The sequence below is a fragment of the Urtica dioica genome, chromosome 5 (assembly GCF_054948205.1).
Source record: "Urtica dioica subsp. dioica isolate 48M chromosome 5, U.dioica_male_clone48M_v1_H2, whole genome shotgun sequence".
In the NCBI taxonomy this organism is placed as follows: Eukaryota; Viridiplantae; Streptophyta; class Magnoliopsida; order Rosales; family Urticaceae; genus Urtica; species Urtica dioica.
In genome coordinates this window covers 7,719,423-7,728,184 of record NC_142760.1, presented here as the reverse complement: position 1 = coordinate 7,728,184, position 8,762 = coordinate 7,719,423, and the positions used below count along the sequence as shown (strand labels likewise).

The 8,762-nt window shown below is 43.5% G+C and overlaps 1 non-coding gene across 1 annotated transcript; it reads left to right on the top strand.

The window, feature by feature from the left end:
• The first annotated feature begins 8,123 nt into the window (after positions 1 to 8,123).
• Positions 8,124 to 8,234, top strand: LOC149395060 (small nucleolar RNA snoR103). Its single transcript, XR_016299324.1, has one exon. It is a non-coding gene; the product is annotated as a small nucleolar RNA snoR103 (small nucleolar RNA).
• The last annotated feature ends 528 nt before the right edge of the window (positions 8,235 to 8,762 follow it).

Sequence of the window (8,762 nt, the reverse complement as noted above, 5' to 3'; positions counted from 1 at the left end):
CATAAATCCGAGACCTTTAACGCATTTATGGTCTTTAGGGCTTTAGTGGAAAAGCAAACTGGCAAAGTGATCAAAACCCTTCGATCTGATCGAGGTGGTGAGTATATGTCTGGAGAGTTCGATGACTTTCTTAAAGAAGAAGGTATCGCTTCTCAGCTTACCGCACCTGGCACACCTCAACAAAACGAAGTGTCAGAGAGAAGAAACCGAACTCTTATGGAGATGGTTAGATCAATGATGAGTTACTCATCACTCCCTCTTTCCTTTTGGGGATATGCCCTCGAAACAGCCGCTTATATTCTGAACCAAGTTCCGTCCAAGATGGTTCCTGGTACTCCTTATGAACGATGGACTGGCCGTAAAGTAAATCTTGGCTGCATCAGAATTTGGGGTTGCCCTGCACACGTGCTAAGGCAAAAGACTAGCAAGTTGGCTAGTAGGTCAGAATTGTGCTTGTTTGTGGGATATCCAAAGGAAACCAAGGGTTTCATCTTCTAGAGTCCCGAGGACGATAAGACTTTCGTTAGCACGAATGCTCGTTTACTTGAGGAGGACTTTATGAAGGATGCAAAACCTAGAAGCAAAATTGTGCTTGAAGGAAAGTTGGGTGAGGAAGCTTCTACCTCATCTGTAAGAACTGTTCTTACCCCAACTGAAACACAACCTAACTCATCAGAATCTCGTCAAGTAGTACTTAGACGTAGTGGGAGGGCTACTCAAAAGCCTGACAGGTACATGTCTTATGGAGACTCTCTTGTAGCCGTCTCTGACATGGATGATCCTGTTTCTTATAGCCAAGCGATGGCTTGTTCTGAATCAAACCTTTGGCTTGACGCCATGAAAGTTGAGATGCACTCGATGTATGTCAACAAAGTCTGGAAACTTGTAGACCTTCCTGAAGGGATTAAACCCGTAGGGTGTAAGTGGATATACAAGAAGAAAAGGGGTCCTGATGGGAACGTCGAGACGTTCAAAGCACGACTTGTGGCGAAGGGTTATACCCAACAAGAAGGGATTGACTATGAAGAAACCTTCTCGCCAGTCGCGATGCTTAAATCCATCCGCATACTCCTATCCATAGCTGCAGCTCTCGACTATGAGATCTGGCAAATGGATGTCAAGACAGCCTTTCTGAATGGCAATCTTGACGAGCGCATTTACATGGCTCAACCAGACGGTTTCGTGGATAAAGGTCAAGAGACTAAGGTTTGTGAGTTGCTTAAATCCATTTATGGACTAAAGCAAGCATCTAGGTCATGGAATATTAGATTCGATGAAACTGTAAAGAGCTTCGGCTTTGAACAGTCAATAGATGAGCCTTGTGTTTACAAGTTAATACACGAAGGCAAAGTTGTGTTTCTGGTGCTATATGTCGATGATATACTACTCATTGGTAATGACGTGGGTAAGTTATCTGAGGTTAAGGTCTGGCTGGCAAAGCAATTCGATATGAAGTATCTAGGAGAAGCCGCGTACATTCTGGGGATCCAAATCTTTCGAGATAGGGAAAACCGGACCATGTCGCTCTCTCAAGCATCTTATATTGATAAGGTGATGGATCGCTTCTCGATGCAAGACTCCAACAAGGGTCAAACACCCTTTAGGCATGGAGTTTCACTCTCTAAGGACCAGTCTCCCAAGACTGCACAAGAGATTGAAGACATGAGGAAAATTCCTTACGCATCTGCCATAGGAAGCCTCATGTATGCTATGCTTTGCACTAGACCTGACATCTGTTTCTCCGTTGGCGTAGATAGCTGTTTCCAATCCAACCCTGCACCCGAGCACTGGATTGCTGTTAAGCATGTTCTTAAGTATCTTCGAAGAACTAGGAACTTGATGCTTACATACTCAGGTACTGACCTGACTATGACGGGATATACCGACTCCGAATTTCAAGCGGATAAGGATTCCAGGAAATCCACTTCAGGATCTGTGTTCATGCTTAATGGTGGAGCTGTTGTGTGGAGAAGTATTAAGCAATCTTGAATTGCTGACTCCACAATGGAAGCAGAATATGTGGCTGCTTGTGAAGCATCCATAGAAATTGTTCCAAACGTCGACGAGCCCATGACCCTTTATTGTGATAATAGTGGGGCTGTCGCTAACTCAAAGGAACCTCGAAGCCATATGCGCTCTAAGCATATTGAGAGGAAATACCATTTGATTCGAGAGATCGCGCAACGCGGAGACGTGGAGGTGAAGTAGATCTCTAGCAGATCCATTCACCAAGGCCCTAGCGAACAAGGTCTTAGACCAACATCGAGAGGAATTAAGCATGAACAACTACACACATCTTCTTTGAGTCAAGTGGGAGTCTGTTGTCAATGGTGCCCACAAGAAGAGTTGTAGTGTCTATTTATGTACATTTGATGTCATATAGTCTTACGGAGACTCTTGCTTGTAATTGCTCATTCATTAATAATAAAGTTGAAACGTTCATTCATTCTTTCTTTGTTTGAAGCTTTATGATAAAACCTTAGTCTTTTAGTCCATAAACAAACTTAACAACTTACGAAGAGACAAATGTAGATTTGCATGAACAAACTCTTCGTAGTTTGCTTAAAACGATATATTCGCAATCTAAGGGTCAAAGGACTATTGACCTCAGTACGATTGTTAGGAGAATCTATGATGTCTGGTTATGGGACATTGAGAGTTGGAGACTCTATAGTTCTTCTAGGTATCTTCAAAAGGTACTGAATTGACTAGTGCACTTCTAGAGACAAGATAAGAACAAACCATTTAACCTCTTATGACACGAAGTCACTACGTATGAATTGCATCGTGCTTACCTTAATCCTGAAATGACACATGTCATTTCACACCTTAGTATTCTCATTTGAGAAAGTCAGAGTTCGGACTCACTATGTGATTCCGAACAAGGCCTATTGGTGAAGTACTAAGTTGTGAGAATGTCATGAGTAACTTTGTGAAGTTCTCATAGATATGGAATTAATGTACAAGATTGCTGAAATGCAATGTATATCACCTCATGCTTTGTTCCTTGGAGTGTGAATAAATGAACTGGCCAGTGTCCAAATTGAGTCTTGACTTTTTTGGATGAAACAATGTGACTTGTTAGCTCCTCGTCAATACGTTGTTTCTAACTTATTCACAAGCGACAAAGGAGTTGAGGAAATAACAGCTAGAAGGGTAAAATGGTAATTTTGTAAATCCCGACTAGCTGATGATATTCATGAAGGGTAAACACTAATAATATTCTGTGGATCCGCTCATTACAATTAGGTTGAATTCTTGAGTAGAAAATAAATTCATTTGTACCGAGAGATTTTCAGTGTCAACTCTTTAGTGGAGTCAGTTGGCATTAAGCTAAACTTGGAAAAGGTTTGTGAACTTTTGAGTCCAAGTATTTTAGCTCAAGCTTTGTTCATTTGGATCCATGAGGTCACTGTCACGAATCACATCGATTAGGAATAGTTAAACTGGAAGCTAAGTCAAAACAAGAACGAAAATTGTCGAAAGGGTATTTTTGTCTTTTGAGACATAGGATGAAATGAATGTCAATAAATTTTTTGACAAGGTCATTTAATGACATGTTTCACTCGGCCAATATTAGTCTTATTGGGCCTTGTGGATTAATTTCATTTCATAAGAATTTTATTAAAAATTCTTAATGGGCCTTTCTCATATTGTCATGAACAAATGAAGAAGCTTCTAGAAAGGGAGAATATTTTGTGCATAAATGTATCAAGATACTTGCCAAAAGAAAAAGAGGAAACAAATTTGCATATGGATGCATTAGGGAAATCGGCCAACTAGAGAATGGAACAAAATAGGAAACAAATCCAAGCCTTTAATGGCATGAGTTGGGCGATCAACATGGGTAAAAAGGAAACTAGTTTTTTGCTCATGAATATGTGATATTTTGTAGAAGATGAAAGTACCTTATTGAAGGTAATCCCTCTCCTATAAATAGGGCCCTCATTCTCATTGTTTTCTCATTCCAAAGTTTAAGAGATTGGGAGTTTCTCTCTCTAGACTTGGCCAATCCTCTCTCTCCCTCTCTCTTCAATTTCGTTTTATTGTTTTGGCACCTAGGTCCTCATTTGACCTAGAGTTTAGCTCTGCGACTTCAAGACTCGTTCTTAAGTCGTAGTGTTTAAAAGTGCCCACTCACTGATTCCTTTTATTTCGAGTGATTTAGTGATAGAAACTATCGTGGTTGCTCGAGTTGCCGAGGAAAGAAAGAGAGACGTTTTGCGAGGGGAGACGAGCGTTGCAAACTTTCCAAAAGCTTCTCAAAGTTCAAGCTTCAAGAAAGGTTAGTAAACTTCTATGCTCATTATAGTTTTTATTTATATGTACTTGCTCTTTGTCTAGGTGAGTAAAAACTGTTTTTACTTGAAAAGAAATTTTTTAAAATTCCGCCGCTTAACGAAGCGTTAAACTTTTTCTTAAACCCTAGATCAATTCCAACATGGCCGACTCTAAAGTCTTCCTCCGGCCAATGGCCGAGTCTAGAGTCTTTACCCAGCCAATAGCCGAATCTAGAGTCTTCCCTCGGCCAATGGCCGACTCTAGTGTCTTCCCCCGGCCAATGGCCGACTCTAGAGTCTTCCCCCGGCCAATGGCTGACTCAAGAGCCTTCTTCCGGCCAATGGCCGACTCTAGAGCCTTCCCCCGGCCAATGGCCGACTCTAGAGTCTTCCCTCGACCATTGGCCGGCTCTAGAGTCTTTCCCCGGCCAATGGCTGGCCCAAATCCCACTCGGCCAAGGGGTTTCCCAAACACCCCTTGGTCATCTATAAATACAAGTGTCCACCCCTCGACACAGGTAATCCATTTTTGACTCCCGAAACGCTGTCGAACTCGTACTTCGCTCGTTTCGCTCATCTTTGGCCTCTCACCCTCTAAAACCTCTATACTCCACCTCAATCCCACTAATGTTGAGCGTCAGAGAGGTAAACAGAGGCACCCCCTCTGTTTTCCCTTCTTATCTCACGGTTCTCTTATCTTTTTCAGGTTTGCCGGCGAGCTCAGGGATCATTGACAACTAAGGGAAGACTTGAGATATCGAGTCCGACACGCTCAAGCCAAAACGAGACCACATGGTCCGGCCTTGGGTTTGACCGCTTGAGGCTTCTGAATCGTTGCCCAAAAACGAGCGACAAAATTTTGGCGCTAGAAGGAGGGGATCTCCCGACCCTGGCGATGCTCTCCCTTCCAACTTCTTTTCTCGCATCTTGCAAGACTCTCGAGAGATGAGTCACCTGCCGGCCACCTCCGCAGGCACCCGAGCTTCTAGCTCGAGGTACGGCCTCAGGAATCTGGTGCATCGTCTAGGAGGGCAACCTCGTGACAACGAGAGCCAGCCCCAAGACTCGGCGAATGACCCCGAGGCCACGCTCTGAGAGGACACGGCTCGGAGGCTGGCCGAGCTCCTAGACTGCCCCGGCGTCGACGGCGCGCTTATCGCCGACCTCCTCGGCTACGGCGTCAAGGATCACGTCAACCATGACCAGAGAGACCCCAACAACGTGGCAAGATAAAAAATCGACGACGCCAACCTCGACCACGCTTTTCACGAAAGTGAACGCCCACGCACGCCTTCGAGGAGACTCCCTCAGGCAACCACGACGAGACATCAATCGTCGAATGAAAAAACACGTGCGCCCTCGAGGGGACACCCTTGAAAACACATCAAGACAAAGATCGAGCAATATTCGAGGACGCTCAATCTCAAGGTCCCGAAAGGGACGCTCCAAGCTCACCATTTGCGTCCAAAATCCTCATAGAGACGACGACGTCGATGATCGCGTCCTCCATCAAGGGCTTCGCCTGAATGACATACCCTTGCCAAGGGTTATAGGAACGGCCAGCGGAGACTTGAGAGACAACCTCAATTCGGCCAGCGAAGACTTGAGAGACCGTCTCAATTCTCGAAGGGAATCTCATGGGAGCGACTTGAGGGATAAACTCAACGCCCGTCGCGAGATCGCGAGAGAGGTCATCTTGGGAAACCAACCACCAACGTTGCTAACCACGCATCCAACAAGAAGCGCGCCGCCACACTTGTGGCACCGGCCGTCGGTCCCGACTCGCGAAGGAAAAGGCGTAGAAATGGCCAGGCCCCTAATGACCGTCCTTCTACGACCCCGAAGCAATCCTTCGTCCCTCTCAACACGACGCCCGACAAGATCCTGAGCTCACACAGAGAGAAGCTGGGATCCCCGCCTCCGATGAAGGCGGACCCCGCAACGCGGGACAGAAGCAAACCGTGCGAATATCACCAAGACCACGGACACGTGACGACTGAATGCTACCAATTTAGGAAGCAAATTGATTCCCTGATTCGAGGTGGGAATCTCAAGGAGTTCGTGGCATGCGCTAGCAAGGTGACAATCTCGACTGAGCGCCCGACCTGTCAAAGGGGAGAATCCTCGAGCACAAAGACAATGAGACGATGAGCACTGTCTATCAACTAAAGAGCAGGCTCCCACAACTTGCGGCCACAACTGGCATGGCTGTCGCCATTAAATTCATACATGAACTTACCCGACTCCATGTTCGTTTCATTTCTAACATGTAATTCTCTTTTTCCTAAGAAGGCCAAGTGCCATGGCAAGCTGTAAAAACCTCCTTATTACAATAAAAAGTTGCGCTACATTTTGTGACATATTATTGTATATCCCTTACACGAGTGTTTCCTGGTTCGAAGATGCTCGTAGAGGGAAAGAGAATGTGAGATAAATAAGGTTCCTCATGGCCCTTTCTTGAATGAAACTTGTCGGGGGACTCACAAATCCGGGAAGAGATACTCGTACCAAGGCATCGGCATCGAAGATGCTCGTAGAGGTATCGAAGCGAAGCGAGATACCGTACCTCTTTATTTTAATTTTAAATTTGTTATGATATTTTCAACTTTAGTTCGTCTCACAAACACAAGAAACTCCGGGGGGCTAATGGGGAGAGATACTCAATGAAACCCTCAAAAACAAAAAAAAAAACAAAAAAATAAAAGTATAACAAAGTCTCAAGGGGCCGATGGTTAGGCCGGAGGTCCCAAAGAGAAGGAATCTTCACGTGACTCCTCGAGTTGAGTTCACTCCTCGAGTTAAGCTTCGTGTCCACGAGTCGACTGCTAAGCCCTCGTCACTACTACAAATAAGGCTTTCTGGTGCGGAATGGTATTAGGTGCGACTTGTCGCACCTAAAAGTCGCACCTAATTGGGCATCATGTGCGACTTGTCGCACCCAAAGGGCTCCAAAAAAGAAAAAAATTTCGCTGATTTTAAGTGGTATTGGGTGCGACTAGTCGCACCCGAAAGTCTAAAAAAAATTAGGCGCTCAGCTTCTCCCCCTCATTTTTTCATTTGTCCAGAATTTTTTTTTTATTTACTTTCAGTGTGAATCCTATCATAATAAACAAAACAAAAACAACTCTTTCTGAAAAAAACCTAAACTCCACCGTCTCACTCTTTCTCTTTTTTTTCTCTCAAATTTGTCTCTCCCTCTCATATTCGCCGTCGCCGTGGTCCATTGTTCTCCTCTGCCGCCAGGAACCCAAACTAAGCAAACAACACACGAACGACTGAGAAGCCTCACGAACCAGGAACCCGAGAAGAGAGAGGATTCGGCCGGAGATCTTGTGAGACCGACGCCGCAAAATCCGAGAAGGAAAAAGGCGTGAGGGTCCGTGTTTGTTGATTCGCGTGGTCAGGTAAGGATCTGAGATGTTTTCCCCAATTTCTATTCCGAAAATTTGGTTTCCAATTCCGATTTGAGACTTCTCTCTCTGTTTTAATTTTTTTTTTGTTGATTGTTTGGTTTTCATGTTGAGTTATGAGGGGCTTGGCCGAATCCAAGTTGGAAAAATTATGAATTTTTCTTGAGTTATGGCTGCCAAGATTTGATTGTGTATGTGACTGTTTTGATTGTTAATGCATAGCTTTATAAGTTTCTCTTAATATCATAAGCTATTGATACCAGATTCCTCGTTGATTGTAATAATTACTTGCTGATTCTCAGTCAATTTTTTTTCTCTATATTTTTCCTTTTATACAGCTTCATTCATTAATATAGATGGATATAGTGTGAAAGGGGCCGATTTAAAATTGTGTTGGTGATTGGGATGTTGAGGCCATTACAAAGGAGCTCAAGTAAGTAAACTCAACCTGCTGTGAATATGGATAAAGATTTAACTTGGAGACTTTTAGGTGGGCGTTAATGTTAATCGAGTTTCGAATCGTCCACAGAATCTTCAAATATGGGAAAATTGATAAAACAATCTAATCTTGCCCAACATTTTTATATGTGTAACGGAAGATGCTTTGGAATTTAGACGGTTACGAAGCTGGTGTGAATTTTATTTTCTATTTGCTGTATGGTTAGGACTTAGCTTGTAGTTATTTTAAAATCACTCGCATTAGAGTGTGTGGTTCAAGTCTCGTAGGTCAGTCCAGTGTTAATAGGACTAGCTATCTTTATTTGTTAAAATCCTGGCTGTGAAATCTGTAGCTCAAAACTTGAACTGAGTGTGTGTGTGTGTTTGTATATATATTATAGAGTTAGACCACATTGTTAGATTCTTGATGGTAAATGTTGTACAAGATTTACCATCAAGTGCTGGTTTGTTAGAATTCAGATCTGTTAATGCTCTGGTTGGCCATTTGAACAGTCAGGGAGTGATTTTAGAATATATTAATATGATATTTGCCATTGATTTGTCAAGCGTCATAATCATATTGAAATCTTGTAATCTTAGTTTCTCGTTTATTTATTTTGCTCCCAACTGTCTG